General features: G+C 44.8%; 1 long non-coding RNA gene across 1 annotated transcript; it reads left to right on the top strand.

Annotated features, from left to right (window-relative positions):
* Positions 1-6,844: 6,844 nt before the first annotated feature.
* Positions 6,845-21,223, top strand: LOC119383853 (uncharacterized). Its single transcript, XR_005181771.2, has 3 exons — positions 6,845-7,021; positions 15,278-15,335; positions 20,874-21,223. It is a non-coding gene; the product is annotated as an uncharacterized LOC119383853 (long non-coding RNA).
* Positions 21,224-26,179: the final 4,956 nt, after the last annotated feature.

Below are 26,179 nucleotides of genomic sequence, written 5' to 3'. Positions count from 1 at the left end.
GAGCTTCGCCCCTAAAACAAGTATCAAAAGGCGCCGAAAGCGCGCCCCTTACCCTCTCCGCAGAAGACGCCACCGAGACAGCCAACGCCCGCGAAAGATAGGCATATTCGAGAATTCGAAGCGGCGCCGTCCGATCCCGGAGACGAATCGGTGAGAAGGATCCAGCGCTTCCCTTAGCATTGGCTGTGCTACGCACATAAGAATCATGTAGAACCTTCCCGAACCAAGGCGCGAGCCGATACAGGCAATATACACGCGCGGCGACGGAGGGTCAGTCAGCGAAGTTATATCGTTCAAGTGTGAGCGTAGTTCGCTCGCCCAGAGATGGCGTGATGTTTGATCACGTAGTGCGGTCAGTCGGACTCTGATGTATCAGGAGATGGCGCTGTGGGAACAATGACAAGTTTTGAAGAGGGTCGCCGAGGAGACATGTGATGACCGACTGCGAAGGAGAACGAACATCCGGGTCGCACTTCTTATATCGCAAAAAGTATGTTTAAATACCAACGCGCACACCTTGCCGTTTTCAGAACGAACAGTCAGCGCTACGGTCTACGTGGAGTGAATCGTCAAGCCGGTTAATATGAAAGGTGCGTCGCGCAGACCAGCATAACGAGGCCCAGCTATGAGGTGCAGCTCCTGGTGAACATCCGCTTTGTTTGGTTTACAAGTGTGACCTCTCAATCACTTTTTCTTCCTGAAGTCAATCACTGCTGGATTTCTGTTTCTGTAAATAATAAATACAGAATATTTGAGCGAAGTGTCCTTGCACGCCGGTTGAACCGAACGAACGCATGCTCAGGCTGCGATAACTTTGGTCGCCTACCAGTGTAACATGATCGAGTACATCCAACGAGCACCGATATGGCAGAACGAAAGCATGAGAGCAAGAAGCGACGCATTAACTCGCACAATGATGAAGCGGCTCGCCTTTCCCAACGAACGGCGGCGATCCGTTGCTTCCATCGGTCTTGCTCATGAGGCCTTGCGGTAAATGAATAAAACCGTGTTGTGGGCGAGTTTTTTAGGCATTTGAGCACCACACATACCACGAACGTTGCCTATTTTTAACTACGGAAACGTGAACAACGCGAAAACACAGGTACAACGACGTAGGTGACTACGGCGGCCGTCTGCTTACTTTCCCGAGAGTAATGACCAAGTTCGCCACCTATGGCGCTTCCCTCGGCGCGCACTAGGCGTATAACAGGGGCCTGGGGGTGGGCTACTCGCAATTAGCGATTTCGCGTTGCTCATAACTCACTGATATCTTCCAAAACACTTCTACCTATTGCCTTTATCAAGCCATCTACTATCACTCTTCCTAAACTCCCTGAATGCCATATTTTTTAAAGGACACAATGAAAACACTCGAATAAACCACGTCGCTCTGCTATCTGAGGTAATAGGTTTTCTGCAACGAAATGTCGCAAAAACTGCACAACACGAATAGATGGCTCACACTGACGTCATTGAAACAGCCACGTCGGCACACCAACGTGGCGGGACGCGAACTTTGTGATGTCACGTTAGTGTTATAAGCACATCGCATGCTGGTTCCTTCGTTATTCCCGCACAGAAGCCCAATAACGTTTTAGCGACGTCGTCATCACATTGAAGCAGGTTAATCGCCGCATGATTATACTGCCTTGACGTCATCTAAGCCGCCATGTTGAAGCCGCGTTCTGCGTCCATGACGTCACGTGCAAGCTATCAATAGCGTTATGTGTGAATTCAGGGCGGACGCACATTTTCTAAAAATGAGCTAGTTGCTGCATTGTAACTCAAACCTTTATCAGTCGAATAGTCGTATTGTTGGTGTATTCTAGGTTACGACGGACGACACATACAAAAAAAAAGAAACGTGCGGTTCTTTCAATTCACGTGAGCACACAATTGTTCTCTATCGTTTGCTGTAGCCCACGTTAGTTATATGAAATATATTATCGTTCATACCAAGATACGAGTGGGCACGAAGGACCTAGCATGGGCATGTTTCCTAACAAGCGCATCTTCTGGTTCCTGCAGGCCTTTCTCTTGATTCACATCGACAAGCCTGCGCAGCCGGTTCTTCTTGACGCTGATGGTAGCGACACGTGCAAATGCTGGACTGGAATGACAGTGCCGGCGAATCGCTTCTTCGAGGGATCCTATGACGTCATACCCACAGCGCCATCTTCAGGACTATCCACGTCGCACCACTCTGCTATAAAGGATACGCCGCAGCTTTTTGTCTTCAGTGGGCACGAAGGACCTAGCATGGGCATGTTTCCTAACAAGCGCATCTTCTGGTTCCTGCAGGCCTTTCTCTTGATTCACATCGACAAGCCTGCGCAGCCGGTTCTTCTTGACGCTGATGGTAGCGACACGTGCAAATGCTGGACTGGAATGACAGTGCCGGCGAATCGCTTCTTCGAGGGATCCTATGACGTCATACCCACAGCGCCATCTTCAGGACTATCCACGTCGCACCACTCTGCTATAAAGGATACGCCGCAGCTTTTTGTCTTCAGTGGGCACGAAGGACCTAGCATGGGCATGTTTCCTAACAAGCGCATCTTCTGGTTCCTGCAGGTTGGTGATACTTGCTATACCATTCGTAGTGACTGCCGATATCTGCTGGTCCTTCCGTGCCCCAAACAGTGTCTTGCTATTGCATGTGATGTTTTTTGGATGTGTAAACTTCTTTTGTGTGGGGATGTTGAACAAAACCCGGGCCCCAGTACTGAAACGATGCTGAAGCAATTACTAGAGGGACAAAACAAACTAGCCGCCGACATTTCCGCCCTCAGAAATCAGCAAAATGGTTTGCAAAGCATGCTCGAAGAATTCAACCAACGCTTCACAGAACTGGAAAGGAGAACTCTTTGTGTCGATGAGCTTCAACAAAATGTGAAGTTTCTTCGAGAAAAGGTTAGAGACTTAGAGGACAGGAGTCGGCGATCCAACTTAATTGTCTTTGGCGTACCAGAAAATGCTAATGAAACTGAACAAGATCTGAAACAAAAAATTATAACTGAGCTCTTTTGCGAGAAGCTTGAGACTCCTTGTAGTTCAGTGGGTAGAATTCACCGTCTCGGCAAACCTGGTAAATCTAGGCCTGTGATAATATATTTTCAGGATTACAATGAAAAACAGAACATTCTAAAAAATGCATACAAGCTCAAGGGAACGAAGTTATCAATTCAGAATGATTACTCCCCAGATACACTAAAAAAAAGAAAACTTCTCTGGAATAGCGCAAAAAATGAAAAGCAACAGGGCAAGAAAGTTATTCTTCTGCATGACAAGCTGAGCGTCGACGGTGAGCTCTTTACCTGGGATGAAATTAGCAACTCGAGAATCAAAACGCACAGTCATCAAAGGAGAGCTAATAAAGAATGATGCCACCAGCTCTGTAATAAGGATCTACGAATCATTAACATAAATGTGCGTAGCATCCTAAATAAAACCGCAGAACTTGAAGCTGTACTTTTAAGTCACTCCCCCCACATTGTCGTGATTACAGAAACTTGGTTGCACGATGCCATTGATGACGCAGACATTTTTCCACCATCGTATAATGTATTCCGTCGTGATAGGCCGTCACGTGGAGGGGGAGTAGCTGTTCTGGTGAAAAATACTATATCTGCCTTTTTAACCCGCCAAATCGATAATCATGAAAGCGTCACATTAAAAGTGTCATGTTGGGAGCGATCTTTTATGCTTTTTGCTGTGTATCGTGCACCCGACTCGCCTCCTGTTTTTTTGCGTCAGCTATGCGAACACGTGGCTTCATTTACTCATGGAAAATATATTTTGGCTGGGGACTTCAATCTACCAGGTGTTGACTGGAATCAGCCGTTTTCTAACCATGAAATGAGCTCACATGTCGCATACCTGACTGATATAATGCTCACGGCTGACGTCCAACAAGTAGTTGATCAGCCTACCCGCATTCAAGGCAACTGCGCTTCCACGCTTGACCTTATTTTTATCAGCCGTTGTATTAAAGATTACGCTGTGTCTGTGCAGCCTGGTCTATCTGACCATGAAATGGTGCTTCTTTCGTGTTCTCTTGGAGCGTGCAAAACCCAGCCTCTTGTTTCAATAATGATCAAAGACTTTTCGCGGGCAAACGATGAAAGTGTCCTTGACTTTCTTGATTTGCACATCGGTAGCTTTCAAGGCACAGATGCTACGGATCTTTGGGAACGGTTCAAACATTTGTGCAGATACTGCCTTGAAAACTTTGTTCCAAACAAAACTAAGAAAACACACCGTAAAAACCCTTGGATTACAAGACGTATATTGCAGCTAAAAAGAAAAATTAAAAGACTTAAACGACAATGCGCAATTTCTTTCGAAAAGTAAGAAGTCGATCGACCGCATTGTACAGGATGATGTTGTGATCGTTGATAAGCAAGACATTGCTGAAAAGTTCAATGCCTATTTTTACGGTGTCTTTTCCAACCCTACTGAACCCTTACACCAGAATCATGTAACTTGTGCCGAAACAAATCTTGTATCATTATCCGGTGTTATATCAATGTTACTAAACCTTAAGGCAAAAGCATCTCCTGGCCCTGACGATATACCCAATATTTTCCTTCGCCGATATGCTGAGATGCTCGCACCATATCTAGTAGTCATTTTTAACAAATCATTGACGACAGCTATCATTCCTGAGGACTGGAGGACGGCAAGAATTGTGCCAGTGCTAAAGAAGGGCGACTCCGCATTGCTAACAAATTATAGACCGATATCTTTAACCGCATCTTGCTGTAAGCTCCTTGAACATATTATCGCTACTTATATTACGAAATTTCTTAATGATAACAGTGTACTGTCTCCATTTCAGCATGGTTTTAGGAAAGGCCTTTCCACAGTAACTCAACTAACCACAGTCATCCATAAGATTGCCTCTATTCTAGATAAATCAGGCCAGGTAGACGTAATATTTTTAGATTTTAGAAAGGCTTTCGATCTTGTTTGCCATACAAAACTAATTTTAAAGTTAAAAACCATAGGGCTACCGGAGTTCATCGTTGCTTGGGTTTCCGCATACCTTACAAACCGCACACAGTTTGTAAGTATTGACACTCATTTTTCACGACATTTGCCTGTTAACTCGGGAGTCCCACAAGGAAGCGTACTAGGCCCGCTTTTATTTCTCATATACATCAACGACATCGTCCAGGTCATTAATGAACCAGTTCAAATTAGACTTTTCGCAGATGATTGCTTGCTTTTTAATGAAATTAAATATCCGGGTGATCAAGTCTTGCTGAATACTAACCTGCAAAACATACATATGTGGTGTCAAGAGTGGGAAATGCAACTTAACGCTGACAAAACGGTTTTCATGAATATGAGTAGAAAGAAAAACATTTTACCTTTTCCGTATAGTCTCCCTTCAGAACGGCTAACGAAGGTCCCTCTCTACAAATACCTCGGCGTCACAATAACTAGTACACTCAGTTGGAACACCCATATTTCGAACATTTGCACATCCGCCTTCCGTAAGCTATGCTTTTTGCGACATAAGTTAAAACACACACCACCAGATGTCAAACTACTCGCATATTCATCCATTACAAGGCCCAAGCTGGAATACGCATCCATTGTCTGGGACCCTCATACGAAAAAGAATATCGATGCATTGGAGATGATACAACGAAAATCAGTTAGATTTATTTATTCTAAATACCGCCAATCAGACTCTCCGACTCAACTAATGAATCTTTATGGCATAAAATCATTGCAATTACGAAGAAAAATTGACAGAATGAAATTTATGTTTCACTTGAAGAATCGTCAATTGCTACTTCCCCCTGAGCCCTACGTGACATCATTGGCATCGCGAACTACAAGGCATCGACATGAAGAATCACTAACCCCATACAGCACCAAAACTAACCTATTCAAGTTCTCATTTTTCCCGCGCACAATTAACGACTGGAACTCGCTGCCAATATCATCAGTGCAAAGTATAAAAACAATTGAATGTCTTCAGGATTGATGATAGGTTATTTTAATTATGTTCCTTTTTTGTGTGAATATTGCTTTTTTTTCTTTTCTTTTCCTCATACTTTTTGAGATGTTCAAGGTGTTATTACTTGCGTGCTTTGCTGTACAAATTAGACACTGTCTTTTGTTTTTGTTTTTCCTTTCAGTGCACTGTGTGTAAATGTGTCTATGTATTGCCTTTATGAGTACACTTTTGCCCCTCCTGCTAGGGCCCAAGACGGGCCTGCAGTATCTTGTAAATAAATAAATAAATAAATAAATGAGCTCCTTGGCGACCACTGCTTCTAGACAATACAAAAGTGAACAGTTGCTAAGCAAAACTTTGAATGTACATGTGTAGAATGTGACTTTCCAGTTGTTTAAAATGAACTTTTGAAACAGAAAATATTGCTATATTGTTTTTATATCGCTGTTTCTTGCTGATTTATCGGATGCCTCACTAGATCACCTGTGCAGTGAAACTGTAACCCCATGCTGTTAAATATTATTCACGGAAACAATCTATCTATTTCTATGTATTTTATAGCAAAGAACTGGCTTACGAATTCAATGTTCAAAAATCAAGACTCTCGCCGCTTGGCCAGTCTTTCAAAAGAACAATGCGACTTAACGTTATCTTCAGACTAGTGGCAAAATTAAACAACTGTTTTATGGCTGCGGATAATACACATCATAGAGCGCCTCTTGTTGTCAACGAGGTTAAAACGACCGCTATAGCTCTTGCTTTTGTTTGAAGCTGAGCAATAGGACTAAGGAAAAAAAATATCCAAATTCTGTAGCATCTATTTCGAGGGTAGTACTATATATACGGGACAGTTTCGCTGCACAATTTACTTGCCCATTTTGTGCAGTTGATAGTATTTTAAGCAGCGCCTAGCTGTACAAACGTCAGGTAAAGAAGGTATTGATTCAAACGTGTTTAACATCCTTGAAATTTTTGTACATCAAACTTGATTATGTCGGTCTATAAGGGCTTCGTATTTGCGTTGGTTGTTCTGGCACCACTATTACTGTGAGTATATCGTGAAAAGTCTTTTTCTCATAACAGCTAAGTAAATGAGCGATTATTCTGATGTCGAAAGACTCCCGAAATTCCGATGCGTACCTTATAAGGTACGCACCTTATAAAGACTGCGCGGTTGCAATTAACGACTATAGTCGTGAATTGCAACCACGCAGTCTGTTGTCTTTTGACGAATTATTCGGTAGGCGCGACCAAGGCACACTAGCCGAACAGATTGTCAAGTGGTTGTGACAGTGAAGAAGGCTGCACCACAACTGGGAAACACAGAACGTTTAATTTGGGTGAAGTTGTGGCCGGCAAATGAAAAGTTAACGTACAGGGTCGACCACATCTAAGCTGAACACCTCATTAGTATTCAAACCGGTAAAACTAGAACGTTTCTTATACTTCACGAGTGCAATGCCCGTTATAGAACGTCTAATCATAGTGTCGACATACACAGTAATGATTTTCCGAATTATGTATCAAACAACAGCTTCAATGAGGTCTTGAATACTAATGAGGTGTTCAGCTTAAATGTGGACGACTCTGTACAAGCGGTTCACGCTGTAGACCAATAGCGGCGAGAACAGTGGTTCGCCGTCGAGTAATCTGGTCAGCAGTAGGGCGCGTTGGTATTTATACATGCAGCATCGAATATTCGAGGCCAATCGTTGGTGATCGCGTTAGTCTTGGAATAATCTTTACTGTTCGCGTTGCGCGCTAAGCTTATCAGAGCAATCCAATGAAATCGGGAGTGTTCGACATTCCGACGCAGTGCGCGCAGGACAGTGGTGGTTATACGTGCAACGGCTCGGTTACATGAAAGCACGCACGACAATATGAACGCGGCAATACGACCATTTCACGAGTGTTGACTGCGCTCAAACGTTCAAGTTGATGCGAAATGCCGTTTGGTAGCCATTGAGTTGCATCTTCCGTCTAACGCCCCAACGTGGATTTAGCTCAAGGGTAGCTGAAAGTTCCCGAGTAACAGGGGTCATTGAAAGGAGCGATTAAGACTATGCCCTGATGTATACTGCCGGGAGGAATGTACATCTATAAGAACATATAATTTTGTAATGAAACGGAAGTACACCGGTGAAAGGAAGAGCAGCATCGAGCGTGCAGCAGAGGCTCGAGCTAGCGAATTGTGGTCGATATATTTCACGACCAGCCACCACCTCTACGCTCAATATATCGCTAGCTCGAGCCTCTGCTGCGCACTCGATGCTGCTGTTCCTTTCGCTGGTGTACTTCCTCGTTATTACAATACTTACGTCAATTTAAATACTTCAAAAGGTAGCACTAACTACAGCTTCGAGAAGAAAAAAATCCAGGCCGAATCTTTCTCGGGAGTTCTCTAAGTGCTGCGTAAGCGTGGACACTTATTGTACTAAATCGTTATTGTGGCGGAGCACTCTGAAACATTTTTGTTGGGTGGCCTTGGCACGGCGATTTTGGTCTTATTTTTACCGTTATTAAGCTTCTGTGACACCCTGCCACCACGGAAACGCATGCTTGGCATTAAATTTGGCAAGTGACAATTTTCTTAAATGTTGATTGCTCCATGCTGGTTTGACTTGTCCTAAATAGGGCTTTTATTCAACCGTTTCAGTCAAACATTCACACATGTTTCATATTTCAGTGAAGTCTTCACAGAAAGCGTTCTGTTTTAGGATTTCTTTTGCCCCACGTGTACAAAGCATACATATTGCCGATGCAACATCCATCGCAGAGCTGTAACATGCAGACGCATGACCTACAACAGGCAGCTCAGAAAAATTGTTGTGCTGGTATTTTGTACCCAACTGTGTTCTGCGTCGCCTAGGCAAAGTCAACGAAGAAGTTGTCACAGCAGACACATTTCACCACTCGCGTAGACCACGTGCATCTGTGGTGGCTCACGTCACCACATTGTAGCCGCACCACTCGCGCTGACTGCAAGCTACAAACTTTGCGATGCGGAGCCTGCCCCCGCGCACGTTGTATTTCTTTTTCTATTTTCTTTTATTTTCTCGTTGTGTTGGTGAACTCGTCGCTAACTTTTGCGGCTCAGCTTTCACTGTTGTTTCAAGCTGTGGCAGCGAGACAAGGCCTCTTTCTTTGTGGGGAGAGGGTAATGCCGCGCTCCAGTGGCGGGATAGGTTGAAAAGGAAGAATTTCGTGGCTGCTGTGGCCAGAGTGTCGGAACGGAACGAAAACCAAAAATGAAAAACGAAAAAAAAAAAGATATATTTGACCGGAACGAAAAAGTAACCAAACTTTATTTGTTATTTTATTCCGGAGTGAAACCGAAGCTTTTTGAATCGCTTTTCGGTTCACGAAAAAACTGGGCAATCCGGAACAACTGAGGTCTTGCAACGTAAGGAATTATGCGTATCTCAGGGTAGGGCATTAGCGCGTACCTCTGGCAGGAATTCCACAGCAAAAATATGTTGAAATTGTGCGAAAAATTAAAACAGTGGCAACCAGAGCTGGTTATATTAACGCTAGTGGACTTATGCGCGCCTGTCACGCAGGTCAGCGTGGAGAGGGCATTGTCGGCGCTGAAGTTTGTTACAGCAAAAGCTGTTATGAGATCACAACATTCGATCTTGGCGCCATAGCCGTCCGCCGCCGCCGGCGTACGTAACCGTTATTGCGTGATATGAGAAAAAAAAATGAGAAACAATTTTCTAGGACCGTATGCGATTTGAACCTGCGCCCTCTGCATGGCAGTCGAGGTTTCTGCAACAGAGCGAGGCTGGTGCTTGTAACTCCTTTGCAAAAATGCTCTATACAGGCGTCATGTCGGCCAACGAATCGTGTTAACATAACTATAGAGCGTGGCAGAAGAGTAAAATAACAACTTGGCGTCACACAATGCGAATTGTGCAACGAGTCGGTCGTTGAATGCTTCCAAATCGTTACAAAGGGCTCAGCCATAATTGTTCATCGTCATCAGCCACAGGACAAAGTGCAAATAATGGCCTACAGATGTGTAGCGGGTAGCACGATCCTCCGAAGAATGAAGAAGAATGGCATAGTGGGCGCTTCGCTACTTCAAAAAAATTACGATGACTTATGGCGAAGTAAGTACCTTGCATGCGTATTCTAGGATTCCTGGCCAGGAGCATCTGAAATGTGCCGTCGTCGATCCCTTTGCGGATGTACTGAATCTTGTCAGACTCGGGCATCACGGCGTTGACACGGTTACAAAGATCGATGATGTCTTCAATGTAACTTGTGAACGTTTCGGATGTCTTCTATGCTCGAGTGAGCAAGCGTTGTTCGGCGCGAAATTTGCGGACAGCGGGTCGGCTGAACACTTCAGCGAAACACGTCTTGAATACTGACCATGTCAGGATGTCGCTTTCGTGGTTGTGATACCACATTTCAGCAACGTCAGAGAAATAAAATACGACATGAGTCAACTTCTCGGCGTCATCCCACTTGGTGTGCGCTCTCACCAGTTCGCAGTTAGTAAACCAGTCTCCTACATCAGTCTTATCGGCACCTCTGAAAACCTTTGAGTCGCTCAGCCGAGGAACTCTGGTGCCGCTGCCGGACTGGGCGGACGGGGTTGCTCGACGTTGCTTGTCATGATGGGCGCGTAGTGCTCTGCTTCGCAGCTCCAGGTTCTGTTGACGGGGAACTTCAGCACCCTCCACCAAATGAGAAGAGGTTTATTGGCAGTGCGTTTCTCTGGTGACTCTATGAACAAACACAGAGAGTCAGGGCAGAGCACCGTCCAGAAAGATGCCAGCGACGAGCAGCGCGAGTGGAGCGAGCCGAGCAACACCCAGCACACCGATCCTTGGCGATACTGCTGACCGGCGACGCCTCTTCTTCTTCACAGCACCATTTCTTCTTACGTATGGTGTCCGCACAACGTGCGATGACCGTCGATGCGAAGCGCTTTCAGCTGCGCACACTAGGCTGCCACCAAAGGCTACCGGCCGCACTCACAGGTACTTCTCGGACTCATATGTGAAAACACATACTTATCAATTGGTGTGCCTTAGTGAACTAACTAGCACACTGGCATATATTTCAGTGCGTTGTATTTGTTTTAGATGCGAAGCAGCTCTTTGACTAGCCTGTGTAACGCTGTCCCTCCGTGCGTCCGTACGAACGCGCCGCAACGCGCTCCCCTCGCCGCAGGTGTTGGAGCGGTGCCAAGTAGGTCACGCCGCAGCTGCGCGTTGACGTCACGCTCCCCTCGCAGTGCGCGCTGACGTCACTCGCTCCCTCGCCTGCCGCGCGCTCGCCGCAGCGCCCGCAGCTGCCGCCTCATCCGTTCGCCCGCAACACCTGCCGCTACTGCGACCGCCGCTCGCTACGCCGCCGACTCGTCGGTTTTAGGCGCAATAAACCTGACGCGCGCCTAACGCACGCGTTGAAACATGTCGGTACGTGTCACCTCTCTCTCGCTTCCCCCTCTCCACCGCGTTAGCGCCGTTCAACCCGTGACGCCACCCGTGCGCAACGCTGCTGCTTAGCATCCCATCAGGGTTCCCTTGGGGAAGATGGTGTTAATTTGCTTGCCGAGTGGTAGTATAGTTGTACGTATTGATAGAGCTGCAAATCTTTAGAGGCACGCCCGCTGCACTGGCATATCGTCACTTGCGCGAGAAAACTATTCAATACAAAATTATGCACGCGCATATTTATCGAACGAGCCATCATAAAGCTTCTGTACATGTTAACCAGTAACAATAGCGATAAACAGCTATTAAAAATTGGCAGCAAAAGCTGGCAAGCTGTACCCTGCTCCTCGATCCATTTGAAATTTGCGGGTGTTAAGACGGGAATTCTTGAAGGGACACTAAAGAGCAAAACGATTTTTCTCGCGTTAGTAAAGTAGTCTTCCACGATACCAAAAACACCACGCTTGCTGCGAGAAGACGCTTAATAAGCGAGAAAGCACGCAAAAAGAAAATACAGGTGGCGACGCCACCTTGGAATTCCCGCACCATTTGCCGTGACGTCACATATTTTTGACGGCGCCTGCTCGGGCCTACGTAGTTCCTAATCGGTTAAATCGAAGTACATTGTCCTCTGAGAGGGCCAGAGACTTGACGTAACGAGTTTGTGGAAGTTTCGTCGAGCCAGTGGCGCCACAATACGTTAAATGCTCTTTGCAACCTTTTACGTCACGAATTACAATGTTCGGTGCGAAATTTAAAAATGAAACTTTGATCTTGGTTTTCTCCTCTAATAATAAACCTATGGTGGTGAAATAAACTACACAAGAGTTTTCCGGGCCCACTTTATCAATCTAAACCAGTACATTGTTTCTCTTTAGTGTCCCTTTTGCGCTGTGGCCATTATAGGCATGTCATTCGCTGCTGGCAGACGTTTGTTTGTGAGCAATAAAAAAAGCAGCATGATTTGGAAATGCAGATTACGTCTTCCTTGAGTGTGCGACACTAAAATATCTAAGCAGAAGGTGTGTCAGTGTCTTGACTGGCCATTTTACGAGAAAGTCAGCGTGTTCCTGCGTGGCACAGTGGTAGAGTACTCGTTTGGGAATCATAAGTGGCGAGTTCGAATCCTCGTGGCGGATGCTTTCTTTTTATTGCACTAATGATTTATTTGTCACTTTCTTTACTAATATATTTGCGTAGGCAACGCCGGTTTAACGCTGTGGAGCCGTTTTGCGCTTCAGTACCCAGCAACTCCCAGTAAAACGTTGCTTCAGTAACCCAGTATTCAGCGCGACACTGGGCCCATAATCACGCATGCCACTGGACGCTTGTACCCAGCTGCGCTCCTTTTTGCAATAGGGCGTGTATTTCCTAGGGAGTCCTACGTGTGTCTGGGCTTTTTTTTACCATTTTGAAACGCTGCAAGGTTCCCAGTAGGCACAACTGATGTTGGAACTTCCCTATGTCACAATGCCTTAAATTACCTCGGATTATCAATTCCTTATAAACAGGTATGTGCCATCGAAATTGGATAAATCCTACTACTCACCGCTGATCCACTAAAAATAGAGAAGGCAACACTTTATATTTTCCATTTACTCTCAGTTTCTATGGAGGCCTCTGTGTTACTAAGAGTAGTTTTTAACAGCAATGCTGTTTAGCCAATTGTTCATTGTCCGACAAACCAAAAAACTATCGTCATCATAAACGGATATGTGCCATGGAAATTAGGCAAATCCCACTGCTCACCTCTAGTCCACTAAAATTAAAGGAGACAACAGTTAGCCCAACAACACATGGCTGCGAAGGGATGGCGGCGAGCTGAAAACCCTCAATACGTAGAGCGAGAGAATACAAGGCAACGGAAAAGGCAGCGGCGGCTCCGAGAACACCCTTAAGCGATGGAAGGCCTACGCCAATGATGGCCTGCCCGTAGGTCTATGAGAGGTGCAATTTTTAGAGTGAATTTCTGTCTCTGGAGTTTCGACAACCGTGTCATGTATGCGGTTTAACTCGAACCTCTCTGCGCAGAGAATCAACTTAGAAACCATGTAGACTAACGCCTAGCAACGACCTAGAATCACACTTCAAATAACTTGCGTCACCTAGCTAAAGCCTAGAAACAACCTAGAAGCAACCAAATTTGTCTTCAGAATCGTCCAGTTTTGCTGTTTTAAGCCTTGGGGCTTAGTGCGATCTTCGCCAATATTTTTTTTCCTTATAGCGGCACGAGTACCGAGTTACACTCTTTGCAATATTTTCAGATCACCCTGTGAAACGCCAGTGAGTCTTGTCCGAAACCCTTGATACAATAAAATAAAAATACATAAAAGTGATAGAATGGTTCAAGTTAAGGGTTGTATATGATAGTGTGGACGTTAGATATCACAGAAATAACACAAAATAAAAATACGATATGGTTAGTGCAAATTCTTATAAACATGAATTCGTGAAAATGCTTCGACCAGCTGGTATGAAATTGATGGTTGTTGTTTATTCATAAGAGTAATATTTTAAGGCAAAGGCCATACACGTCCCAGCAAACAAAAAAGTGACAGTTGCCGTCGACACGGATGATGCAATGTCTCACGTCACCTAAGATTACTGATTTATGACCTGATCGCGTTGCGCAATCATGACGTAGAAGATTGCCGAAATTTGTGACGGCATCATGGCATCCCTAAGGCGCTATCACACGCAATCAACGCATGGTCTAAGGTGTATCGATACTGGAAGCAATGCAATGTCAGGTTGGATATAGAAAGCTTGCAACGCTTCCGATCCAAGAGATCGTAGTGATTGTAGAGGAAGAAAAGAGGCTTATTTCTGTAGCCCATACGGAGCACAGCGCAGCGATCCTGGAGTGATTGCAAAATCACGTTAGGTGCAGAAAGATTTTGGGGCGGAGATGAGGTCAAGGAATTATATATCGACTGAGAAGAAAAAGAAGAATATGTCTCACAGTCAATCAAAAGTTTACCAACACGCACAGCGCGAGCGCAACTCTCAGACCCCTAAGTCTTGCATTAGGGTCCATTTTCTTTTAACGGTACACTGTTTAGGAACGCCCGAAAGCTGACATATACCTATGTTTTGAGTGTTCTAAAGATCCAGTATGATAAGTTGTCGAATTATGATTTATGTCTTCAAATAATAGTTATCACGGGCATTGCTTGGGTCTTTTAAGGTACCACAACAGACAGGTCTTGCTCGGGCACTTGAGATGTAATGCTTCGCAACCCCAGGCCTCGGATAATATTAGGACAAGAACGCACAATTATGTGACATGCTTCTCAATTCATTCTTTTTAAATAAAATTACAACAAACTGATATTCACCAATCATTTGGCTTGACACGCACACTTGTGTTAATATACGGATTCGGCTTCCTACTGCGAAACGCAATTGCATGAGCGATGAAATTGCTATTGGTGGAATAAATAATGCAAAATAGCGAGGATCTCATGTAATTCAGGAAGATCGGAATATTTGGTTTTGGGAAACTTATTGCGCAATTAGAGTGACCAAATTGAGGATTTGAGAAATAGCACTAAACAAATATTGAACTGGTGGCTTCAATGAGAGTTTCGAGCGGTCGCATCGAAGCGGAATACTAAAGTTCTCTTTTTTACGATGGTTTAGGCGAGGCTGATAAGTTCTAAATCAACAGCTGCTCTGGCTCTTACTCTGTCTCAATCTTTTTTTTCTAAATCGAAACAGGGGAAAATAATGTCATATTCTTGAGAACTCGATAAGACACTGCATAAATGCAAACATGAAATCTGCTAGTGAATTGTGTGCATGAAAGAAAAACAAGACGTTTTGTGTTATAATGTTTTATCTGTATTTTCAGATTCCGCTGCTCGGGAGATCGAATCGATAATGGAGGTATCGCTTCATGTAACAAAACCGTAAGACGTGGCTCTCACCTTGGGGTTGTCTTGGGTGTTAGCAGTTCTTATATTCCGCGGCATTCTCTGCTGTCTTCTAAACAAGAAAAAAAACCTAGAGTGGTCGAAATTAATCCGTAACCCACTAATTCGGCACGTCTCATAACCATACTGTGGTTTTGACATGTAAAACGCCAGCACTATTTAATGTTGTTAGAAATAAAAGAATGATTGCGTAAAATCTGAAATAATCATAATCAAATTTCGAAGACCATATGCACGCAATATTTAAATCGAGTGCACTAGGCGCATAGAAAAGGCTTTGCTACCTCGGACCGGAACACCGTGTGACGAAGAGGGAAAACTATAATGAACTAGAACGTTCTAGTTCACTATAGGGAAAACATTTGGAGGAGAGCGCGCCGTGGCAGCACCTTGTTGTGGCAAACGGCAACTAGCCTGACTTAACTCAGCGGATTCCCTTTCCTGTGCGTGTGAGTTTTGAGCGCTATGTGTTTTTTAGATGCGAAGCATCTTATAGCGGAGTTCAAACCGGTGGTGGTGATGGTGTGCGGCGTGACCACCCTTACTGCGCATTCGCATACCCACTCCACACACCCCTCTACTTCCCCTCTCCCCTTTCTCACTCTCCACTCACCCTCTCCATGTCCCTCTCCCCTCCACCTCTCCATTTTCCCTCCCTCTCTCCACTCTTTCTCTGAAACGCGGGCTAGACATGCCGAAATTCTCTGCTGCGCAACGCCGAGATGAGCGCCAGCGCATGCGCGTCCCTTCCCCCTCTCTCTCCTCTCCTACGCTGCCCTTTCTCGAACGCCTGTCGACCGCGTTCCCCGCTCGCCCTGTGAGAATTAACGGCCAGGCTAGAGGGAAGACACGATGCGCGTAGCGTTCCTCTTCGCGTTCCACGACGCGAGGTGGGTAGCAGGCCCGAGGTCGGTAGCATGCCCAACGAACGCCAACGGAACGCGATCGTGTAAGTGATCCGGCTTCGCATCGCCTCATGGTCCGCTTTGGCGGGAAATGGTGTAATTTCTTTCACGCTATGCTCGACAAAACCGCGATTTCCACTTTTTTCTCTCACTCACATGGCAAAATACAGGAGAGCGCCTGGTCGTGCAAGCAGCGCGACTGGCGAAATTTTACAGCGCCTATTTGTAAATTCAAAAAGAAAGAGATACACTGCACACATCAAGCGCAAGTAATGATCGGTAGGCTTCTGTATTTAAGAAGCTTTGTCATTATCGTTGATATGCTCGTGCTGGCTCCCACATAAAATTGTCCTTGCGCCCCGGGAAGTTCGGCGTTACGGAATGCAGCGGTGGAATTTTCTGTGAACCCAGTTCACGTCCCGAAAGACCTGAATACAGTTTTTTTTCAGTAAATTTAGTGCGACAAATTTTGACTTTGCGTAATCATGAATTTCGCAAATTATGCGCGATACTTTTATTTTTCAAAAATATTCGGCACATTCCACGCCTTCTGGAAATCGGTTTCATGCGAAGCAGTCGGCGACTTATTGGCTATGCTGCATGTTTTTGTCTTCGTCCTAAGCGTTACGAGGTGGATCGACCTTTTTTTCTAGGTGTCGTAGTTGTGTGCAGGTCGCGGGCTTACCAGGCACGTCGACTACGCTGGCGTTTAAAGGGTAATTTATGGTCCGACGTAACATCACCACTCACGTTAGAGCCCAGACGTAGGTACTGTCGAAACGAAGTTCACTGTGCGTTGCGATGATAGGAATATCATACGTAACTATCATTAGTGTTTTCCTCGGGGGTCAAGAAACGCTTGAATGTAGCTTCCTGAACCATTTGAATGCAAATGTAATATCTATTCGACTGCTATAAAAGTGGAGCCGACCCTGGAACCAAAATTGACGTTAACCCGGACTGACGACTGTATCATAGACTACATATGTAATGTTTATTGCTTTGCTATAAAGTGAGATATCCGTCACTGTAACCACAATTGACGTTGCACCGACATTACGCCTGCATAGGGTATTTTTCCAAAGCAGTTTCAAGACCTGGAGTGGCTCTGTGATAGAATACCTGAATGGCACGCAGAATGCTTGTGTTCGATTCCTGCTGGGACCCTCATTTTTATTCATCGCATTCGTGAGGCCAACGCTGCCGATGTCGGTTTTTTCTTAACGCTCTAGCATTTAAATTACCAATGTCTGTTCTCGTGGTTCCTGAGTAGATATAAACTGTCAATCACCTGTGGCGTATACCCGCATACCGCGGCCCGTGGTATACTGCTTTGTGCCACGCGTATCTGGAGGAAAGGGTTTGCAGACGTTCGCGGCAGGATATTCACGTTATTCATACCGTGACCAGACAGTCACATTTGTCAAAGCCTCTTACCCTCTCATGCCAATTTTGGTCTACACCAAATGAAGCAGGTGTTCACGAGAGCACCCAGACGTAGGCGGCTAGAGAGATAGATAGGCAAATAGATACGCAGGCAGCAACACTGAAAGTGCCTTTAGTTCACTAAGAAATGCTTCGCATTTAAGATTGGTATGCCATGTATTGTGACGCAGTAAAACTTTTTCATATGGAGAACTGGCATGAAATTAGTAACCAAAAAGATAATTTGCAAATCTTTGCTAGCTTTTTATTGTAACTTCAGCACAGTAAAATGTTTTTCCCTTGACGTGCAGTTCGGGTGCGAAGACGATATAGCGCTTACTGTTTCTTTTTAACGCGATAGCGTTAGAGAGCTCGTTTTGCAGAAATTCCGCCGTCGGCGTCGGGGATGGCGTCGTTTGTGAGCGAAAAATTATCCGTGAGCGAAAAATTGACAAAGATGCAAATAAAATAAACAATAAAAATCTTCGGTGCCATTGAGGTTCGAAACCCGCGCCGTTCGCGTGGCAAGTAGGAGTCCTACCACAAACCACGATGTACTTGCAATTGCTTCGGAAAAAAGACCATATAAATGATATGTAGTGGAACGAGCATTTCGTTCGGCAGGTGTTGCGACGAAAATGAGCCCATTCGAGCCCATTCGTCGATTTGTAGGCGCATTGGCGAGGCTATCAAACTACGTTTTTTGCGCGACGCCATGCTTCGAAAAAAGCCGGGATAGTGCAGCCATCGCCGCTAAAAACTCACACAAACTTGCAAACAGCTCCGAAAATGGACAACCATGTCCCTCTAGCGGAAAACATATCAGGCAAACAGCAAACATTAGATAATGTGCTGCCATCTGTGAGGCATTGTGAGGAACATGTATCACACTCCAGCACCAGGGAAGTGCTTTATATCGAAAACCTGTACCATTACTACAGATACATCGCGCGCGCGCGTGTATGTGTCTGTGTGCGTGTACGTGTGTGTGTGTGTGTGTGTGTGTGTGTCTGTGTAACAACACCAATTATTAAGTATGCAATTAGTGGTTGAAGTAGGCACTAGGGGCCGGATTTCGCTATCGCGTTCAACTCTTAAAGGAGAAGCTTCAGGGTCCCCCAATTTTTTATTTGTATAAAGATGCCTTACAGACGCCTAAAGGCATTTCATAAGGAGAAACATATGATCACAGATTTAACATGAACAATATTTCGAAAAGACGAGGAATCATTTCAAGTATGCAGAGGAATGACAACGAGAAAGAAAAAAAATATGTTAGAGTACAATAGCATTGTTGTGGAAAATCTGTATTCTGCTATAGTAAGTTTATGCCCTACTCACCGACTCATTTTCTTCCGTTCAGACGCTGTGTGTTCTCGGTGGCAATCTAAACTCGTAATAATTCCTTTTACAGCGAAGGCTGTTATGAGATCACAACAACGGCAGTTTTTGCTCCGTAGTTGTCCGCCCCCGTCGCCCGCGCGCTGTCCGTAAGCACTATAGCGCCAAATAAGAAAAAAAAGAAACGAAATAAGAAATAGTACGCTGCATGAAACAAGGTTCGAACCTGGGTCCTCTGCGTGGGAGCCCACTATTCTACCACAGAGCCATACCGGTGCTCGAAACTCCCTTGCAAAGAGACCTTATACAGGCTTCATGTCCGGAAGGAACCGCATTAACATATGCAATATAGAGTGGTAGGAGAGAAAAAAGAACACCCAGGCGTCACACGACGCGTTTTCTGTAACCAGGCGTCACACAATGTGAATTGCGCAACGAGCGGGTTGTTTAATGCTTCCAACCCATTACAAAAGGCTTTGCCATAATTTTTCATCTTCATCAGGCAGAGCATCAACAACGTGCACATAGTGCTTAGATGTGTTTATAGGGTACCACGGTTCTCCTTAGAATGAAGAAAAATGGAATAGTGGGTACTTCCCTACTTCACAAAAATTATGATGATTTGTAGCGTGGTGGCGTCCTCGCAAGTGCGCTTCTATTAGTTGCCAAAGAAGCCCATAAGACCCCCATGATCGATTTCCTCAGGGTATCAATGAAGTTCTTCCCCTCTTTCTATCCTTTTCACGTTAACGTATGTAATATAGCATGGCGGGAGAGTGAAATAGCGACCAAGCGGCACGCAATGCGAATTACGTAACTAGTGGGTCCTTTAAAGCTTCCAACCCATTACAAATGGCGCTACCATAATTCTTCATCGTCACCAGCCGTCGCATCAACCAAGTGCACATAATGCTTTACAGTTGTGTAGCTGGTGCTTCGCTTCTCCACCGAATGACTAATAATCGCGTAGTGGATGCTTCCCAAGTTCACAAAAATTGTGATTTACTGCATAATGGGCACCCTGCATGTTTACTTGTATTAGTAGCCCCAAGGGAGTTCACAAAGGCTTCTAGAAATGCCGCTCTTGCAGCTTTCACTGTGACTGTGCTGCGCTTTCCGCGCAGGCCTGGCGTTTTTTTCTTCGTTTAGGAGATTCACAGCTTTTATGCACAGCCGTTTGATGTTGGTTTTTTGGGTTTGTCCGGCCACGGTGGTCAAGTGGTTATGGCGCTCGACTGCTGACCCGAAGGTCACGGGATCGAATCCTGGCCGCGGCGGCTGCATTTTCGATAGAGGCGAAAATGTTTGAGGTCCGTGCACTTAGATTTCGGTGCACGTTAAAGAACCCCAGGTTGTCGAAACTTTCGGAGCCCTCCACTATGGCGTCCATCATAATCATATCGTGGTTTCAGGATATTAAACCCTAGATATTATTATATTATCATGGGATTTAAAGTGCCGAAGCACCTCAGGCTTTGGGACTTTAAATGTCCCAAAGCACCTGAGGCAGTGGAAGGCTCCGGACAATTTAGACCACATGGGGTTCCTTAACGTCGAGTTACATCGCGCAGTAGACGAGCATCATATTTCCCCACAATATAAGTGCGACCACCACAGCCGGGAGCAAATCTGCCTTTTTCGGGTGAGAAACCAAGTACCGTAACGACTGTATCAAAGCGGCAAACACGGTCATTAGAATTCTCTCAATTTTTTTAAAGTGAATCTGTATTCAGAATGTACAGACAGCTGTATTCCACATAAACTGGAACATTCCTTTGAGAAAATGTGAATTTAATCAGTGATATCTATACTGACAGCAATATATGCTCGGTTTGGATTCTAGTGCACTGTCTATACGAATGGAAGCAACAGCGGATGCCCAACGGGCTGCTCTTGCATCAGCGACAACTACAGTGCTACTGTTGGCGGAGGACAAAACCCACCTGGAAAAGGGAGCTGCTGGGCCACCTCAGGCTAAGGCACTTGAGCCTAAATGAAAAGAAGGGACTTCCAGATCTTGGCATGCGTTATACAAAGATGCATATTGGACGTTTGATTGGATACCGGACCAACTGTGTGTGCATTGGACAATTAGAGATTTGTCAAGGAAGAATACACGTTGTCTGTTTATTTCTCCATGTCCATAATTAAGTGTTGGTTTCACAGATTAAAAAAGGCACTTTCTTTTAATAACTTATGTTTATGCCACGAACGTATGAGTGTTGTGTGTAATACATGGATTAATATTGCCAAGGGTATTTTGAGCAGTGCTAAAGCAGCGGTAATGTCCACGATGCTTCTTGTTTGTGGTTTCCGAGCTTTCACCCGAGTTTGTGCGACTATATTCAGGGAGCCAAAATAGGGTTTAGCATGGGAGAATAACAGCAAATGAAACGACCATTTAAAGCCACGAGTTACGAGACGTATCGGCTATTTTTTGCTTTAGTTTTACGTTCTCGCCATGCAGAGCGTTCAGTAGAGCGTTAAAGTAGTGTATAATATTGTCAAATGTCTCTGAGTAGACTACCTCGCTGTCAAAGTAGTCTCTAACACTAATGGGCTGATTCTCGGCCGTTGTGATTTTTATGGCTGTTGCGAATGTAGCCGGCGCATTCTTTAACCCGAGCGGCATCAGCCACTACTCGTAATGAGTGTAGTAGTGATGAATGCTGTTTTCTAAACATCGTAGGAATGCATTCGGGCATGTGAGTGGCGGAACGTTACATACAACGTAGTTTTCACTACGTTGGATGTTAGACAGGTTGGGTACCTGCTACACCCAACCTGTGCAACCTGCTTAACCGAACAGGTTTAAATATTGCCAATGCGTAGAATAGAGTGATAGTCTTGTACCGTTGTTGTGTTGTGCGTACCTTAGCCAGTACCAAAACGAGTACGTCCACGTTGGATGTTAGACAGGTTGGGTACCTGCTACACCCAACCTCTGTAACCTGCTTAACCGAACAGGTTTAAATATTGCCAATGGGTAAAATAGAGTGATAGTCTTGTACCGTTATTGTGTTGTGCGTGCCTTAGCCAATACCAAAACGAGTACGTCCACCGCGTTTTCTTTCAGCTAAGATGGCCGATCTACTATAGAATACCTTGCTTATCGAGGACAGCAACCTGTTTATTCATTTCCACTTTTTCTGCTTGGGAGCATTTGCATGGTACTCGATGAATTTGAACTTTATTGGTAAAGAAAAAAAAACAAGAAAACGACCATGAATCAGGACTCACCTTTCGAGCACCGGACATCACACAAGCGGAGGAGGTCGCCATAACACTCGCCGCAGCGGACCCCGCATCTTGGATAATTATTACCGATTCGAGGGAAGGCGTGCCCAAATTCGAGGGAGGGCGTGCCAAAAGCGACGCTATTATCGAGATCACCCGTCCCTAACTCTCTCCTGTCAACTGAGTCAATAACGTTTACCACCACTCACAGGAAACGAAGGACACAGGACGAGTGCTGTCCTGTTTCCTTTTAATCAGTGTATCCGTTCTTTTCGCGCTGGTTTTCAAAGTATGCATCGATTCCAACTCGCCCATCTTTCTACCTTACTTTTTGGCAAGTGCGAACGTACGTTGCGGCGCACAGATGGATCCCATATCCGTTTGGTATTTCGAAATCCCGTCATCGTTCTTTAAAGAGAGTGGAGCACGAACGTTTCTTTTTGTTTTGAGAGACTTAGTGAGGTCAGGGTTTTCACCAACGGGGCTTTCATGCTTTTTTGTCATTACGACTTAGTAGATTCGAGGTTTCACATCCTGTTGTCACTGACGAGGTTTCCAACTTAGTAGAAAGACGGAAGTACAAAGCATTGTCGAAGCGAAAAATAACTGCCTCACATTCAGAGCACATCAACCTTCTTTGAAACATTTCCAATTTGCTATTGAATGTATGCGCGAATGTATGTTTCTGTGCTTGAAGTAACTTGCTGAACTCAGATGCTGGAGTCTGTCATCAACAGAAGTCTCTGCTGTTTGTATTGAGCCTTACTGATACAAGTGACCGTTGCTATGTATAATGAATTCCAGTGAGTGAGCCGCCGTTGGTGAGAGTATTGAAGCGTACTGTTAGCACTCTGCGTTGCCCTGCTCGTTTCCCAGTTTATTCTCAATAACGAGCACGTTGCCGCAGTCTGCACATTAATTCTGCCAGTCTAACAACCGTGGGAAAAAGAAGCTGAGGAGCGTCTGCATACGTTTTGTTGGTCAAGCAGCGTATACTTCAATGTTGCAAGCGATGGACTGCTAAACAGATGTGCAGTTCTGGATGTAATGCTAAGATTACGAGCAAACGAAACTGCTTGCACCTCTCTTAAGGAATGTTCGACCTTCTCAGCAGCGGCTAGTCACTCTGACGCTGACTTGAAACGTAGTCCAGAGTACTGCGAGCACTAGTACCACATAAGAAGGAACACCGCCACTCAGTCCACAAATTGTGTGGCACTGTTTAAGATCGTCCAGAAGCCCAGTAATGTTTTCTCGTGGTAGTAGTCCTTGATGGTCTGCCCTTTTTTCTGGCATCAATGAGTGAAAAGGGAGGAGACATCTTCGTTGGTCGTTGCAAATCAGTTTTGCATGTCGCGCTTATATCGTTTCATCTCGCGCTGCTGCAGAACACCTCATTCAGGTACCACTTGAAGGCTGCCCCTCCGATGAACTCATTGAAGTGATTGAACCCAGAATGCAATTGTCTATTCTGATGAACGCGTGCTTCTTCGCAGTTGCATTGCTTCATTCCATCTATATATATCTTGTTTATTTGTGTCAAAGTGTTGTTACCACTCCCCCTCTGTAATGCCTCTGGCCCTGAGGGGTATAATAAAATGAAATGAAACGATCTATATATATACCAGAACACTGTTGTGTTCTGGTGGGAAGACCACACAAGTGTGGTGTGTCCTTGTAGGGACAGTACTGATGTGCCGTGTTCTGATAGGGTGCGAACCTAGTGTGGTGTGTTCTGATGGGAAATGCAGAGGGAAATGCAGTCATTTACCTAGAACTTTTGCACGTAGCATTATCAAGTACGCAGTCACAGACTTGGGCATGTAAACGTTATCCTATTAACCTAATATTTTACTGACCGCAATGAACGTCAACAGTATAACAACGCTATCATCTTCACCCGGCCCTGCTATCACACTACCACCGAACTGAAATTGTAATGCAATAACGTCGAAGTCTGGGTCAGTTGGTACATGACGCTGAGGCCAAAACTAGTCAAAAAGACGCCGGACAAGCGGGAGAAGTGACACACACAATGACTGGTCGACTGGTCGTTGTGTGTGTCACTTCTTCCGCTTGTCCGCCGTCTTTTTGACTGGTTTTTGCCTCAGCGTCTGAAATTGTAGTATTAAAAAAGAGCAGGAGGCCTTGCTGTGTACGCAAAGAACAAAAGCATTCCATTCCATAAACAAGAGGAAATGACACTCATCGACTTTAAACGCTTCTGTGCCGTGCAGACGAACTATGGAACTGTGAGCTCTGATGTTGTATCTGGGTAAATCTTAACATTGGGTAAGTCTTGGGCCTGTATATGTGCAGTACAGAAAATATTTGTGTTAGACGCTTTTTGAGTACCTTGTATACCTCTACCATGCCTTGCACTAATTTATTTAGCTACTTACATAAAGATGTAATATATATATATATATATATATATATATATATATATATATATATGTATAAGAGTTTATGCGCCTTCATAAAAAACAACGGTTTATTTTGTCGACGTTTCGATCGGACACTGATCTTCATCAAGACGAAATTTGCCAGGCTTCGATGCGCTTTCATTTCATCATTCTCCGAGCCGAGAGAGAGAGAGAAAAAAAGTAAAAAAACGTAAAAAAATGTTTAAGAAAAAAGAAGAAAAATAGAGAGAGAAGTAAGAAAAAGGAAAAGGAGTGCCCATACTATGACATACGAACAACACGTGTTTCCTGAGGGGAAAAGAAAAAAAATTAAACGAAAGAAAAAGAAAAAAAAACAGTCAGAGAAGTAAGAATCCTGAGGAAAAAGAGTCGCGAACACGCCACGTGCACATATTTTGACATACGAACAACACGTGTTTCCAGAGGGAAAACAAGAGAAAACTACGTAGATATACACAGATCGTCCAGGTGAAGTACATGCCTGTAGTCTCTGGTCGAGCTTCAATGCTTTGGCTGCCCCCTCCTCACTTGTTCCCGAAGCCTGGACACAATAGGTGAGTACATTCCTCCAGTTCATTGTCATGCCTCGCGTCTTCGGCTCCCCCCTCCTCCACAGTTGCTCGTGAAGCCTGTAAGGAGATGAAGCTTCGCAAGAAGAGATAAGCGTTTAAAAGTCCGCGAAGAGTGTAGAAAGGCACATTCACTGAAAAACAGGTAGCCACGATCTATGGTCTGTTGCTCTAGTTAATGCTTCGAAGATAATGGAGAATACGTTTAGATAGGAATGCGCGTGAACATGCTGCATGTCTGACAGCGTGCTCCTGCAGCGATATCTGAAAAAAAAGAAAAAGGACACAGAAAAAGAGAAAGAGAGAGAGCTTCGGTTAAGAATGTTATCAACTTGAATCTTCCAGAGCGTGAATTGAAGAGAGAATGCCCGGATTGATATTAAGTCCGGCCTTCAATATAATAAATTTATAAATTTTAAAATGGCCGGCTGGGAGGTACCAATAACACACAAAGAAACACAGAACAAAACATAATTACCCTCTCCAACGTTCAACTTAACAGTCATGAACGAGCAGTAATCTCCCGTGGACTCGCATTTTGCCCCACTACTGGCCGATACAATCAGTTTACTTTACTACAAAACTTTGATAACTTCGCACGGAATTTTCGCCTAGGGGAATACTTTTTCGACAAACCCCAGAAAGAAACCACTACCATAATACCTTCCATTTCAAGGCAACAGTGGACACCAAGGTATCAGCGGGAGAAGCATCTAGATACCTACATCGAAGCCGTCCAAAAAGACATACTTCGGGAATATAGCACACACAGACCGGCATCTGCTAAAAATCTTTCAAGAAAGGAGTATGATTCACTTAAGGCACTCAGTGACGAACAGATATCGTCAAAAAACCACCAGATAAAAGGGGAGCGATTGTAATAATAATTAAATCTGACTATATCCAAGAGGGCACCC

The sequence above is a fragment of the Rhipicephalus sanguineus genome, chromosome 2, assembly GCF_013339695.2.
Source record: "Rhipicephalus sanguineus isolate Rsan-2018 chromosome 2, BIME_Rsan_1.4, whole genome shotgun sequence".
Lineage (NCBI taxonomy): Eukaryota > Metazoa > Arthropoda > Arachnida > Ixodida > Ixodidae > Rhipicephalus > Rhipicephalus sanguineus.
This window is presented reverse-complemented; position numbering and strand designations above follow the sequence as displayed.